The following is a 17,412-nucleotide window of genomic DNA, read 5'->3' as shown; positions in this document are numbered from 1 at the left end:
TTTAGGTTTAGGAAGAAAGGTAGAGAAATGATTTGGGTTTCACAATTTACGATTTATAATTCCCCGCTGCAAACCCGTTACTCGATCGAGTGACGAACTTACTCGATTGAGTGGCACCTACTCGATCGAGCTCCCAAGCTACTCGATTGAGTAGCCTCAGCTAGATCGAGTAACACACATCCCAAGACTCACATCATCACAAGTCACTACTCTTAAGGTTTCCGAAGGCCAAGGCGGGTATCTAAGGTCAGTCAACGTTGGTCAACGGGTCCCTAAAATGTCGGGTATTACATATTTAATCATAACTTTTATGAAATAAATCCAAATAAATAGACAAAATTATGAAAATTGTAAAAATAAAATTTTTTCTTATACTGGAACATTTCCAGGAACTCAAAATTTCAAAAATTTTGTCTAAAAAATTTATTTTGTATTAAATACACAATTTTAAACACGGTTTTCGCAACTTTTACGATTTAATTATAAATTAAACATAGAAATCGAAAACATCATCAAATGAAAATTTTTAATATTCTGGAACATTTTCCAAAACCTGAAAATGTTAAAAAATTTACCAAAAAAATTCGATTAAAATTTGAGAAAATTATGGTTACATATTATCGATTTTATCGCATAAAAACCAATAAACATGTAAAAATTAATCAAATTAATTTTATAAGTTTATATCCAATGTATACTACATGCAAGTAACCTTAGATAAATTTATTATGCCAAAAATTACATTTTAACAATTTTTAACCATTATAATCACATTTTATTGATATTTAACTATTAAAAATCAATAATCATGCAAAATTAATCAAATTAATTTTATAATTTTTACTTACTCTAAGTAATCCCTGCATGTGACAATATATTTAAATTTCATGGCCAGAAATAACATGCAAATATTTTTAGTTAACTATTAACCAATTTTATGCATATTAAGATGGTCTTGAGAAGGACAAATCTATTAATTAGCAATAAATTTCATAATTAACCAAAATTGACCAAAATCATTTTTACGAGATTTATTATGTAGACGCACTATTGAGGAGGACACTACTCCAACACAAACATCCCTTGAGAGCCCACACTTTCCTTTACAAGCATGCCCTGAGACCGAAGCATCACAGAGAGCCACATCCCGTATGGTAAACGAATGGGGGTGGTGTAATTGGGGTCTTGGATTTTTGCCTCAATAATAGCAAATCGTTTGAACATTAGGCTAGGGAGGTTGATTTTTCGGTGAGTCATAAAGTGGTAAATCAAGTATTGTTGAGCAACCGACAATTTTGCACAATCGTTTGATGGATAAATCGTATGACATAGCAGATTGTACAAAAATTTAGGGAAAGCAGGGAGTTTGTTTGGAAAAATGAGTTCACATTTGGGATTCAAGGGGTAGACAGTTTTGGCAATATCAGAGGGGGAGGCATATTCATACACGGGCCAGATTTTGCCAGCGGGGGTAAGATCGTACCCTTGATTGGGAAGGCTCAGAATTTTGGCCAATTGAATTTGAGAAAGAGAGAGCGACTTACCATTGATTTTGGCATTCAAAGTTTTAAGGCTAGAAACGACATGAACCGTGGCGTAAAATTGGATGACTTCGCTTACAAACATGGGTTCCTCTATTTGAATGAGATTCTCCTACCCTTGAGCCATAATAGCTTCCTCAAAGGCAGAGAAGGCTTTATCAGATGTGAGCCAAGAGGATGGATATACCCGAGAGTTATGAATGACCTCTTTGAAGATCAATCTTTCATAAGTGGTCTTGATTTCATAAGAGAGTGTGCTATTCTTAATCTGTTGCTTGACTCTGACCGGATCCCACTTACCCGAGAGAGAAACAGGATCCTTAAGAGACAAATACCCTCCTTTCTTATCAACCGGAGCCTTTCCTTTCGATTTCTTTTTGGGTGGTTCAACCTCATCCGGTTTGGTTTCCTTTTCCACAGATTCCGCCTCATTATCGTCCTCGGATTCCGGCGATGGTTTAGCCCCTTTTTCCTTTGACCCCATATCATCACCTTATCATCTTCCTCCTCCTCGAGTTCGTTGTCATTGATGAGGACGGGTGAGGTAGTTGAAGTAGAGGATTGATTTCCCCTTTTAAGACCGGATCTAGTTCGCTTTCGAACGATTGCTATAGGAATAGCATCTTCAATAATATTTGTGGAAAATAATTGATCAAGTACTGTTTCGGGTGCTTTGGAGGCTTCGTCGGTGATCGGAAAAGCATGAGATCCCCGGCGTTTTTCAGAGGGAGCGGATGTTTTAGATGTGGGGTTGGATGTTGTGTCATGAGAAGAGGAAATTTATGACATATCGGTTGATTTTGTGGGTAGTTTGATGTTGAGTGAGATTTTTACCATTGTAAAAATGGGAGATTGGAGTATATAGGATAAGAGGGTGACGGTTGGTGAGATGAGGGTGAAACGGCAGGTGAGGGGAGCTGGATTGGTTTTAGGGTTTGGGCTATTTATGTTGGAATATGTGTCCTCCGACAATAATGCGATCACAACTGTTGATCATGATGATCACATGTTTAAGTCTTATTTTAAAGAATACAATTGGGAAGTAATATTTTACTGTCAACTGGTCCACACATATCGGTAATGATTGGCTGACTAGAGTTTGACATTACTGTCGTGCGACGGTGGTGACCAGTTGATCCCCTTAGGTCATACCTAAAGGGTAACACTCTTAATTGATCATTTAATTGATCGTATGACGATACGGGTCAATTAAATTTCTTAAAAATTGACGGACGATTTTGGAAGTAAAATTTACGTAACTCATTATAATCTGATTAAATGAGATACGGTCTAAGTAATCGAATTGTTTCATTACTTAAGATGAAATTATTGTTTAAGGAAACAATTGAAATTGAATGAATAAATTATTATAAATACAAGTTATTGTGATTTATAATTGGTAAAATATTTTGGTACAAGTAATTATGAATTACTAAGTCGTTTTTGTATATGACGTATTTTTGTTAATACGTTATTTTTAATATGTTAAAAATACATAACAATTTTATGTGACATGTGACATGTGACATATGACAAATTGACAATTTGACAAAGATAAAATGGAGTCCATTTTATCCATGAATACCGAAATTAAGGGAGGATTAGGCATATATTTTGTTGATTATGTTAGTGGTAAACATAATCATTTCCTACTAACTAGCCATGCAAAACCTAGTGGTCATTGTGAAGACAAACTAGTGCATGCATTGGTCCCTTCTCTTCCCCCCCTTACTCGGTTTTCATAGGAGCAAAGCCAAGGGTTTTTGCCTTATAATTTATCATATGCACTACATTAAACATTAGTGCATTAGCTTATTCATTCATTCATCTAAAAATAAGAAGTTTTAGAAAGATAAACACCTTCCTCTTCCTTCTCTCTTGACCGAATTATAGAGAGACCAAAGTATTATTTTGGGTCAATTTTACACTAAATTAATATTATTCTAGTAATCATAATATTAATTTGATTAAGAGTTTGCCTTGGGTATTTTACTTTGGGAGGGATTCTACACTTGAATCCTAGTTCATCCTTTAAGGAAAGCTCAAGAACAAGAGAGTAGGAGAACTCTCTTGTGCCCATATAAACCGAAATACCAATGTAAGATGATGATTTCTTCTTTAATTGATTATTGTTTACATGCATAAGATCACCATTTAATTTTATGATTAAATTAATATCACTACATAATATGAATATGTTTAGTATAGAGATATAGATTTCCAACAAGTGGTATCAGAGCCTTGGTTGTTTGCATGCAAATAGGTTATAGTTTTTCCAAGTTATACGATTAACATATAAAACTTGTAAATTTGTGTTATTATAAAATATCACGAAATAAATTTATGCATGTTAAGTTTCTGGTCCTAAAATTTTTTTAGGATATTTTGGTTATTTTATGGATTTTTATTGTTCATCTCATAATGTAATGGCATTAAAAATGTGATTTTATGATTAAAATGTCATTTTCGGACTAAAATTAGCTAAACTTCGAATTTTCCAGTGATTTTAGGATATGTTTTCACAGATATTATTTTGAGATGACCTATAAAGTTTCATAATTTTTGGAGTTCTTATGCTCGAAATATGGATTTTTCAATATAAAAATCGAATTTAAATGAAAAATAGGTTAATGTGAGATAAATTTCGAATCTGGTCATAGAAATTTAGTATGTTGTCACATGCCATTTTAAAAGATGTATGTAAAATAATGGGCTATATTAAAGTCTTTATGCATGATTTATGGTTTTTTGATGAAAAATAGCATAAATAGTGACTTAATTAGTGAAAAATAGCTAAAACATACTCCATGACTAATGAAAAACGTCACATGTTGCTTTTTATTATCTTTTTCAGATCTAAAATTGAAAAGTTGATGAATATAATTTTTCTCATGTTTTTATGATTTTTATTGATAAATCCGATAAACCGCAACATAGTTTTTCCGATAATTTTACGAAATTTTAACCTAAGTTTTTGAATATTATGAGTGTCATGGTATTTTTACACAATGTTCATAAGTTTAAATTTCAAATTTTGAATTTATTTGGAATTTTTGTGAATTATTTGAAGTTTATAACATTTTATTATAATTTTAGGTCCATTAATGAACAATTTTAGAAATATGAGTTAATTATGGTCAAGTAATTAGTGAAGACTAATTTTGAGTCCTAAGAGGTTAGGGTAATTAACTTGTGCATAAATATGAATTTATGTAATTTTTGTGATTATAAAAACGTTGAATCACGCAAATTCGTAAAAACCGTATAATATACGATATTGGCTCCTTAAAGGCGATTTAGCATAAAATTGGGCATGTTCATACATATTATAATGCTGCATTTTATTTATGATTGTCATAATTTTATTTTATGTAATTTTTGAATTATGTAATTTTACTTAGTATGGCCTTAGTTTTTAATTGATATTACCCGAAATGTATGGGAATATCGATTCGGTTGTAATTTATTGTGATCTCGTATCACCGTTTTGTAATTTAATAGATTTATTTTATTTTAATTACAAATGTATAATAGGAAATTATGTAATTTGTTATGCAATTTATTTATTTATTCCGGAGTTCCTTGAAGACGGTGTCACAAAAGATGGCGATACATAAAGATGGTGTTACCTCGAGATGCGTGCCACAACCGAAGTTCAAGGGACCAATGGAGTTGGTTTCCGAATATGTAATAGTTAATTAGATTTTCTTTTTTAGGAAGGCCATACTAAGATTTATTTTTATGCTTTGCATTTTATTTATATGTCGCATGCATCGCTAAATCGCCATAACTAAAACATGCATCATCTTTTAATCGAGTTTATCGACCGTGTCAATTAAAATTCTTGTAGTTCACCGCTTTAGTTCACTTAAAACGTGATAGATAATAAATTAACATGACCTCTCGCTAAAACAATAAATTGAGACATAGCCTTACCAAGTAGTAGAAACCATGAAAACCTATTTCGCGAGGGAGTGCACTCGGCCCTAACGGGGTACAAACCTTGTTACGTAGGGGAAGTGGGTGATAAATGTCTATCCACCGAGTTCATATTGATGAGGGTTTCATCGGCCATACCGTGCCCAAGTTGATGTGGATTTGGATCATGGACACATTTATTCGAAATTTGGATTGAGCTCAACGGAAGTATTCGTGACCGTAGTCGCATGTGTTCCGGGCTAAAGATAAATGTTAATGTAATTTATCGACCAAGAGTTCTAGAAGTAGAATCGATTAAAACGTTAATCCACCGAGTTATATTGATAAGGGTTTAATCGGCCCTACCGTGCCTAAATCGATATGAATTTGGGTCTTGGAATCATTTATCTAAGTTGGGTAGAGGTCACTAGATAAATGCAATAAAACTTGTTTAAATTAATTTTTACGAGTATTATTATTATTATTATTAAAACGACATTTGTTTTACTCCTTCTATTTTGTTTTGTAGACCACTTCTTTTTCTCATAAAAAATGGCTACACCAAACCCTAACGCCACGCCTCTCGCTAATTCGTCTTGGCTCCGATCCTTCATGGATCGATGTAAACTTGAAACAATGGGTCAAATTTATCCGATTGGGATGCCCAACTCAAACTAGCCGCCCAAGGTGACGACAAGCTTCGTTACCTTACCGAGGCCTCTCCACCCGAACCTAATACTAGGTCGACCGCCGCCACAAGGGAAGCATATGAGGCTTACCATAAGGAGTCCGCCGCAATGAAAAACGTGTTGATCTTTGCGATGGAGGCGGATCTCCAAAGGAGAGCCTTTAAGATGGGCACCGCTAATGAGATTTACTCCAAGCTTGTGACAATGTTTTCACAAACTCCGCGGATCGTCCAATATGAGGCGGCCGCGGCATTCTTTGATCTCGACTTCAAAGAGGGCCAAAAGGTTAGCCCTCATGTGCTCAAATTAATGGAGCTAGTCGAGACCTTGAAAATTCAAAAGGTTGAAATCCCCAAAGAACTCATTGTAGATAGGATTCTACACTCCTTATCCAAATCCAAGGCATATGTTCAATTCCGGGTGAATTTTAACATGCAAGACAAGGATGTGTCTCTTCAAGAATTGCACAAGTTACTTGTGCAAGCCGAAAGGGACATGGGGTTAAATGTGAACCCACCCAAGGATGTGCTTAACATTAGCACCAAAAGCAAGGGGAAGTTCAAGAAGAATGGGAGGAAGGGTAAGAAACAAGCTCCCACTTTCACCAAAGCTAAGACTTATGAAGCTAGCACTTCAAAAATCAAGAAGGGTCCTCTTGATAAATGCCATTATTGTAATGGTGTTGGACATTGGAAAAGAAATTGTTCCAAATACCTTGGTGATATTAAGGCTGGAAAGATTACTCCAGTAGGTAAATGACTATCCTTTCTTTTATGTTTCTATTTCAACTATGGTATTGTGATACAAAGTTGTGATAATGTATCTCCCCTTTTTATTGTAAATAGGGCCTCCACCAAGCAAGGACAAGGGAAAAGAAAAGCAAGCTTGAGAAACCATTGAGAAGCTAGGAATAGCTTCCATGAAGTTTCGCTTTTTATTGTCTTATTTTAATTATGTTTTGGATTTTAGAACCTTTTGATTTCCGTGTTCGACATGGAAATGTATTTTGGATATTGGTTGTATTTTGGATAATGGTGGCTTGGTTTGCAACCCAAGTCACCCGTTTTATCATTTTATCTTTGTTCTAAAATTCGTCTTTACATGCTTGCTCATAGAAACATATGATTATTCACTTAAAGTGATCTAATAGACAATTATAATGATGGGATTCATTATATGTCCACATGCTTAAGGCTTGTGTATGATCATTTACAAAGTGTCATTGAGTTTATGAATTCTCTTAAAGGAATGTCAATCAACCAAGTACACTTACAAAATCTAAAACTATTAGTCAAACCTATGAGATAGTCCTCCTTATACTTCAAATCATTATTTGTGTCCCATAAGCTATCTTTGAATCTCTAGTGTATTTATTCTAAAGATAGAGTGGGAGAAAATGAGGACACAACAGCAAGATAAATTTGTGTACTTGTGTAAATGAGATCTACGCAAAGGGGAATGATTTGAATAAAGGTATATCTATTTATATAGTATACCCAATAGATGAGATCTATGGTTTCGAATAGATCTACATGACAAAAGAAACCAAGTGAAGTAATCGAAAGAACATTTTCTTTAGATAACTATATGAGGACACCAAAAGGTTTTGGAAGAAGAATGACTAATGTAAAGTCTTAATTGACTTGTTTATGTTTTTTACCAATAGTTTCAATATTGATATTTACTTAAGAGCCTAAATGAATCAAAGTAACATCCTAGGAAATAAACGAGATTTATGACTAGAACTTGCAAGGATTGATATACCGATATCCTCAATATCTAAGTTAAGTATTAACCATGCTAATGTCATTACTTAACCTCATTATGAAAATTAATTGGTTAAATCTCCTTCCGAAAAGGGTATTTTGAAGGACGTGTATTAGATATTATTCATATCTAAATAATGACATTGCTACTCATCATTATGAAATGAATGAGTTAAGAGATTAAAATCTCTTTCCATTTGGTTAAGATGAGACCTCTTCAATATAGGTATTTTGAAAGGATATGATGGGAACATATGTGGTTTTATCTCAATAACTTGGCAATGCAATTTATATTTCAATTCTTAAAATATTTCGATTGAGTAGTCAATTACGAAACATGTGGAATGGAGTGGGAGTTGGAAATTATCATGTGAAGACATGGAATTTAGTGGGAGCAATCATCTTATAAAAATTTGTAACTCATTACTCATTGAGAATGACGAGCTAACACCTTCCTTCACAAAGGAGAATTTGAGTTTTCAATTCTGGATGAAAATGGACTATGATGAATCCAATTACATCTAGAGATGTTGGATAAGTATTAAGATATACACATCAAATCAACGAGATATGTTGGTTATTCATGTAAATGAAAATGGAATTGCCAGTAGCAGTCATGGTCGTTCATTGAACCTAAGAAGGGTTGATCTCATGATTATTAGTTACTAATGTTTCCGCCATTAGAATAATCATGCACATGTCCAATAATGAATGATATGCATAAGAGCATGATGAATCATTGAGAAGCCATAAAAGAAACGTCATAAATTCTCGAGAAGAATTTGATGAGCGATTTCAGTGTTTGACAGAAGACTCTGTTGTGTGTCAAGAGGTTCCACATATTGCAGTTCGAACACATGTAAGGATTTATGAGAATCCTAAGCCTTTCAAGCTAAAAGAGAAATAAAAGTTTTGGAAAGATACTTAGTTGAATAAGAAGTTACTCAAAACTAATTTTTTCCTATTATGCTAGGACTTGTGAGAAGTGCTAGGCTATACATCTTGACAATTGTTGCAAGACTCTACGAAACATATACCTAGTGCATTGTATGTGGGTGGAGTATTTGACCAGTACAAGTTAAATCATTTACCACAAATTCGTTCGTTATGCGATAATCGACAAGGAATTTCTTTCAAGATAAAGAACCGAAACCGAGGTTGGGAACCTAGATGTGTACTTGGTAAGGTTCATGCTATGAGAAGATAACATGAACGTAAAGGAAAATACGATTATAAGAAGTTTGAACACATGGACACGTGGTATGTTAAACTTCCATTGCAATCAACAAGTGTTTACACACTTACGATATGCATCACAAGGTTGTAATATGGTATTGACTACCTGAGTGTGATGTCGACATTTGTCGTTTGAGTTATTATTAACTCACCTTATACTTTGTTACATCCAAACGGGTTGTAGAGACTATTGAACCCCGTTAAAGTGAATACGGATTAGCATTGTATTTGCCCATAGTTACTTACATGAGGTGACGTCTCGAAGTGACTACAGTGTGACGCGATTGATGGCAAGTTCAAGTGCCATAGAGTCATATGAGAATGACTAGTAGATCACATAGGCAGACTGTTAGGAACATTTTGTCGGGCCTTATGACCGCTTATAGAGTTCTGGCAAATTTATATAGCCTGGTCGTGGCGAGAGCTACTATAGTATTCTTATGAGTCAATTCTTTTGACTAAAGACTATTCGCCTAAGATGGCACAGTTTCAGATTAACTTTGATTTGTGTTACTACGACCTTCGTAAATGGGGTCAAATGAGCATATTTTGGATTATGATGGCTGTGGCTAGTCGAAGGGAATGAGTGCGATAGGAATTGTCCACCCCTAGTCAGGGTTATAACAATATCTCAGGGCCACTGGAGGAGTAATGAACTGGAAATGCGTGGCCACGCTCGGAATGTATCCATGGTGGATAAATCCCGTAAATCAGTTATTCTCCAGATCGAGGAAACCACTCTCGATATGATCACTTGCAAGTACGACCTGAAAGACACCTTGCATTGAGTGGGAGATAGTAATAGGACAAGAGAATTGGTGACGCACACTAGGCGAGGACAAGTGGGAGATTGTTGGAATATGTGTCCTCCGACAATAATGCGATCACAATTGTTGATCATGATGATCACATGTTTAAGTCTCATTTTAAAGAATACAATTGGGAAGTAATATTTTATTGTCAACTGGTCCACACATATCGGTAATGATTGGCTGACTAGAGTTTGACATTACTGTCATGCGACGGTGGTGACCAGTTGATCCCCTTAGGTCATACCTAAAGGGTAACACTCTTAATTGATCATTTAATTGATCGTATGACGATACGGGTCAATTAAATTTCTTAAAAATTGACGGACGATTTTGGAAGTAAAATTTACGTAACTCATTATAATCTGATTAAATGAGATACGGTCTAAGTAATCGAATTGTTTCATTACTTAAGATGAAATTATTGTTTAAGGAAACAATTGAAATTGAATGAATAAATTATTATAAATACAAGTTATTGTGATTTATAATTGGTAAAATATTTTGGTACAAATAATTATGAATTACTAAGTCGTTTTTGTATATGACGTATTTTTGTTAATACGTTGATTTTTAATATGTTAAAAATACATAACAATTTTATGTGACATGTGACATGTGACATATGACAAATTGACAATTTGACAAAGATAAAATGGAGTCCATTTTATCCATGAATACCGAAATTAAGGGAGGATTAGGCATATATTGTGTTGATTATGTTAGTGGTAAACATAATCATTTCCTACTAACTAGCCATGCAAAACCTAGTGGTCATTGTGAAGACAAACTAGTGCATGCATTGGTCCCTTCTCTCCCCCCCCCCCCCCCCCTACCCGGTTTTCATAGGAGCAAAGCCAAGGGTTTTTGCCTTATAATTTATCATATGCACTACATTAAACATTAGTGCATTAGCTTATTCATTCATTCATCTAAAAATAAGAAGTTTTAGAAAGATAAACACCTTCCTCTTCCTTCTCTCTTGACCGAATTATAGAGAGACCAAAATATTATTTTGGGTCAATTTTACACTAAATTAATATTATTCTAGTAATCATAATATTAATTTGATTAAAAGTTTGCCTTGGGTATTTTACTTTGGGAGGGATTCTACACTTGAATCCTAGTTCATCCTTTAAGGAAAGCTCAAGAACAAGAGAGTAGGAGAACTCTCTTGTGCCCATATAAACCGAAATACCAATGTAAGATGATGATTTCTTCTTTAATTGATTATTGTTTGCATGCATAAGATCACCATTTAATTTTATGATTAAATTAATATCACTACATAATATGAATATGCTTAGTATAGAGATATAGATTTCCAACAATTTAGGTAGGTAGGTTTATTAAATAGACTAGGTGACATAATTTAACACGAGTTGAGTCATGCGGTTGAGTGATTATTTAGCACAAAGACAATTTATTGATTACGAACATAACACGGAATGAGTAGACTAGAATAAAAGATAGCAAGATCCGTTTTAGTCAAGAATTTAACGGATTAGATGAATTCACTTAAGAATTACATGCAATTAATTAACCCAATTTGTAACCTAAGTTTTTTAAATTGTTCTCTTGCAAGTGGTTTAGTAAATATGTCGGCAATTTGATCTTCGGTTTTGCAAAAAATAAGTTCAACATGCCCTTTTTCTACGTGATCACGAATAAAATACTGACGAATTTCAATGTGTTTGGTCTTAGAATGTTGAATAGGATTTTTTGATATATTTATCGCACTCGTATTATCACAAAATATGGGAATGGAGTTGTATATAATACCAAAATCGAGAAGTTGTTGTTTTACCCAAAGAAGTTGTGAGCAACAATGAGCGGCACTAACGTATTCACTTTCGGCCGTTGAAAGAGCAACCGTGTTTTGTTTCTTTGAACCCCATGAGAATAGACATGGACCCAAGAACGTTGCAATCCCGGAGGTACTCTTTCGATCAACACTACAACCCGCACAGTCCGCGTCGGAATATCTTATAAAATCAAAGGGACAATGTAAGGGGTACCACAAATAAAGATCTTGTGTTTCAATCAAATATCGAAGAATACGTTTAACCGCTTTAAAGTGAGATTCTTTCGGATTTGATTGGAATCTAGCACATAAACAAACACTAAAAAGAATGTCGGGACGACTTGTGGTCAAATAGAGAAGCGATCCAATCATACCTCGATACACCTTTACACTAATGCTCTTACCTTTCTCATCTTTGTCCAAATTGGACTTGGATACCATAGGTGTGGAGTGAGGGTTGCCATTAGTCATACCAAATTTCTTAAGCATCTCTTTAATGTACTTTTGTTGATGGATCATGATTCCATCTTTGGATTGCTTGATTTGGAGCCCAAGGAAAAATCCTAGCTTACCCATCATACTCATTTCGAATTCCGATTTCATTAGTTCCGAAAAATAAGTATAAAGTATCTCATTTGTTGCTCCAAATATAATGTCATCAACATATACTTGGACAACCAACAGTTCACTGGACTGTTGTTTTAAAAACAATGTTTTATCTATGGAACCTCTTCTAAAACTATTTTCAATGAGAAATTTAGACAATCTATCATACCAACACCTAGGTGCTTGTTTTAAACGATAAAGAGCTTTGTCTAATTTGAAAACGTGTTTAGGAAAATCATTGTCAAAAAAGCCCGAAGGTTTCTCTACAAAGACATCCTCTTCCAAATATCCATTTAAGAAAGCGGTTTTGACATCCATTTAGAAAATTTTAATGCCTTTGTGAGCTGCAAAAGCTATCAATAATCGTAGGGCCTCAAGCCTAGCTACCGGTGCATAGGTTTCATTGTAATCAATTACCTCTTGTTGATTGTAACCTTGCACCACTAGTCTAGCTTTATTCCTTACGATTTCACCGGAATCATCAAGCTTATTGCGAAAGACCCGTCTAGAACCAATGACGGTACGATTAGATGGTCTAGGGACTAGGTATCATACCCCATTTCTCTTGAATTGATTGAGCTCATCATGCATAGCTAGCATCCAATCGGCATCGGTCAATGCAGTTGTTATATTGGTCGGCTCAATTTGAGAGAGAAAGGCGCTTTGGGCACAAAACCCATCAAGAGATGCAAAGTTGTTGAGGGAGGCCCTTGTTCTAACTCCAGAGTTCAAGTCACTTGTTAGATTTGAGAGTGGATAGGAGCTTTTATGTTTCCATTTTCTTGGAACAATAGTGTTTTGTTCCCCCTCAGATGTAACAGTCAATGTGACTGTTGTTTGCTGGTAGAAGATGGCTCCACATCAGTGTTTGAGGACTCTCCTGGAGTAACTATGTGTTGGACTGTTGCTATTCTGAAAGTGGATGCAATAGTTGTTGGGACCGTTACTGATTGGGAGGAGGAACCAGAAGTAACAGTGTCACTGTCCCCGAGTTGTTGCTTGTATCAGTAGGTAATAGTCTCTGTGACTGTTGCATGACGTCATTGTTTGGAGCTTCCTCATCCTCAAACACGAAGTCTTTTCGTACAAGACCAATCTCAAATTCGTCATCTTCATCCTCATTTTGTACCTGTCCAAGAATGCTAGATTCATCAAATATGACATGGACACTTTCCTCAATTAGCATGGTTCATTTATTGTAAACTTTATGGCCTTGCTATGGTCGGAATAACCAATAAAAACCGCTTCATCACTACGTGGATCGAATTTTTCCAAGTTAACTTTACCATTATTGTGAACAAAACATTTGCTCCCAAAGCATCTGAAATATGAAATATTGGGCTTTCTTTCACGTAGTATTTCATAGGATGTTTTATTGATTATAGTCTTTATCATGACTCGATTATGAATGTAGCAAGCGGTGTTTACCGCTTCGGTCCAAAAGTTCCTAGGCAATTTACTACACAACAACATGGTTCTAGCCATACTTTCAAGGCTCCTATTCATTCGTTCAACCACTCCATTTTGTTGTGGAGTTCTAGGAGCCAAAAAATTATGATTTATACCATTGTCATTACAATAAGCACTAAATGATGAGTTTTCAAATTCGGTTCCATGATCCGTTCTTATAGAAACAAGTTTGAAATGAAGTTTATTTTGAATCTTTTTCAACGAAATTAAAAACTCATCAAATGCCTCATCCTTGGAGCTTAAGAAAAGTGCCGAAACAAACCTAGAATAATCATCAACAATGACACACACATAACAACTACCACTTCTACTCCTAGTTCTCATTGGTCCACATAGGTCGATATGCAAGATTTGTAATGGACGAAGAGTACTAACAATTATTTTGGGTTTAAAGGAGCTTCTAACATGTTTAAATCTTGCACATTCATCACATACTTTATGAAAGACAAATTTCATGTTAGGTAATGTAAAATAAAATCACAATTTTACTTTTCAGAGATAATTTTGCAGCGGAAGTAAAAACAATGTATAAATGGATATGAATTAGTTGTGAAAATCTCGCAAGACCCCTCAACTAAAACTAGGATATGACGTGAACAACTCTCCTCCCTCGCAAGGAACTCGAAACTGAACACGAATGGTGGCTCTCACCTCGCAAGGAAGAAATAAAGAACTTATACCTCGCAAGCAATAAGCACACAACAAGAAACTCTTGTATTAATTCTCAAACTCTCATTGATTAAAACTGAATACAAAGACTCTTTTATAGTACTCACTATTACCATAAACCAACAAGACAGTAATTTGGAAATAAAACAACAACTACCTTAACTAGGATTAGGAAAGTAATTGGCTTTCCTAAACTTATTAGGAAATTAAAACAACTTGACTCGAATTAGGAAACTAATAATTTAGACTCGATATAGGAAAGTAACTTAATATCGATTCCAATTAAGCTTGCATCTTGTAGTCACGTCATTTTTGTCACCCGCGTAAGAATTGGACAGCTCAACTTAAAACGACCATATCTCCTTCGTTACTTAACAAAATAAAGCGTGTGACCACTCGTTGGAAAGATAACATCATGTACTTTCATCTCTAACCAAAATCACAACAAAAATAGCCATATTTTCGGAGATATTGAACTTTTAATTCAAGTGAACGAATCTGAAGGATTAGAGTGACTTGAACATGTATTTTGAACTTATACCCATGTACCTCATGTATCACTCTCTCCTTCTTCAAAAAAGAATCGACCCGATTCTTGGGCCAACGACCAAGATAGACGAGCTTGTGATTTGTATCGAAGATGATGAGCTGAAAGATGATTCAAGTTCATTGCCAATGTTCATCATCAGTCTTGCATTCAGATTTGTGAGGTTCTTATATGATCCGGGTGGTCGTTGGCCCAAGAATCGGTTCGATTCTTTTTTGAAGAAGGGGAGAATGATACATGAGGGACATGGGTATAAGTTCAAAATACATGTTCAAGTCACTCTAATCCTTCAGATTCGCTCACTTGTTAAAAGTTCAACATCTCTGAAAATATGGCTATTTTTGTTGTGATTTTGGTTGGAGATGAAAGTACATTATGTTAGCTTTCCAACGAGTGGTCACACGCTTTATTTGGTTAAATAACGAAGGAGATATGGTCGTTTTAAGTTGAGCTGTCCAATTCTTACGTGGGTGACAAAAATGACGTGACTACAAGATGCAAGCTCAATTGAATCGATCTTAAGTTACTTTCCTATATCGAGTCTAAATTATTAGTTTCCTAATTCGAGTCAAGTTGTTTTAATTTCCTAATAAATTTAGGAAAGCCAACTACTTTCCTTCTTAGGTTTGGAAATAGCATCATCAGAATCTAATCCACGGGACCTACTTCGACTTGGACTTCGTTCTCTACCTCGTCCAACTGAAAGGTTCTTCATCATATATTTTAGCTCAGCCATAACTTCCCCCATCTCATCTTTTTGCGTTTGAAGTGTGGTTGTAACGTCTCCAGTACCCTTGCTTGAATCGGCATCTCCTGCATCTTCACTTCCCAAGATTAACTTGTTAAGAAACAAATTAATAACCTGGTTGTGATACCAATTTGATGTAAAATAACCACGAGTTTTACCAATTTGATGTAAAATCTACTCGGAATTATGGATTTGAATGGTACTGTGTACTGTTCGATTTATTTTATCAAGTATGCAGCGGAATTTAACTGTTTATTTTTGGTTTTTGTATAATATTGAACGAAAAATATAAAGGATATGAATTAGTTGTGAAAATCTCGCAAGACCCCTCAACTAAAACTAGGATATGACGTGATCACTCTCTCCTCCCTCGCAAGGAAATTGATTGTAACACACGACTGGTTTTTGTGACTCTCACCTCGCAGGGATCAACTCACACTCTAATTTCCCCCTCGCAAGAAAGAAATAAAGAACTTATAACTCACAAGCAATAAGCACACAACAAGAAACTCTTGTATTAATTCTCAAATTCTTATTGATTAAAACTGAATACAAAGACCCTTATTTATAGTACTCACTATTACCATAAATCAACAAGACAATAATTTGGAAATAAAACAACAACTACCTTAACTAGGATTAGGAAAGTAATTGGCTTTCCTAAACTTATTAGGAAATTAAAACAACTTGACTCGAATTAGGAAACTAATAATTTAGACTCGATATAGGAAAGTAACTTAAGATCGATTCCAATTGAGCTTGCATCTTGTAGTCACGTCATTTTTGTCACCCGCGTAAGAATTGGACAACTCAACTTAAAACGATCATATCTCCTTCGTTACTTAACCAAATAAAGCGTGTGACCCCTCGTTGGAAAGCTAACATCATGTAATTTCATCTCCAACCAAAATCACAACACAAATAGCCATATTTTCGGAGATATTGAACTTTTAATTCAAGTGAACGAATCTGAAGGATTAGAGTGACTTGAACTTGTATTTTAAACTTATACCCATGTACCTCATGTATCATTAGGAAAGCCTTCAACTAAGTCAAGTCTCCTAAGTGTATTAAGAGTTTTAGCACTAACATGTCCAAACCTTTTGTGCCACAACCAAGGATCATTTTTCATTACACTCATGCATGACATGGTATGACTGGATAACGTGTTTAAGTCGGTTAAGTACACATCTTTAACACGTCTTCCTTCAAGAATAATTTCATGAGTTATGGCATCAATTATTAGACACAAATTAGCACTAAATTCCACAATATTGTCGTTATCACATAGTTGAGAAATGCTAAGGAGATTATGTTTCAAACCTTTGACAAGCCGCACATTGTCAACACAAAGTAACGATGACTTACCGACCTTCCCCATGCCTATTATTTCACCTTTCTTGTCGTCGCCAAATGTTACCTTGCCACCATCATAAGCTTCTAGTGAGAGGAATTGGCACCATCATAACCTTATCACATATTTTAGACTGATTTGTGAGGAACTTTAAGACATTTTGACTTCCTTCCTAATTTTTTGAAATATTCTCAGCCTCAACAAGTTCCTTGTTTAGTTCCTCGACTTTAAAGGTGAGATAATTGTTCTTCTCTT

The sequence above is a fragment of the Silene latifolia genome, chromosome 10 (genome assembly GCF_048544455.1).
Source record: "Silene latifolia isolate original U9 population chromosome 10, ASM4854445v1, whole genome shotgun sequence".
Classification (NCBI taxonomy): Eukaryota; Viridiplantae; Streptophyta; class Magnoliopsida; order Caryophyllales; family Caryophyllaceae; genus Silene; species Silene latifolia.
This window is presented reverse-complemented; position numbering follows the sequence as displayed.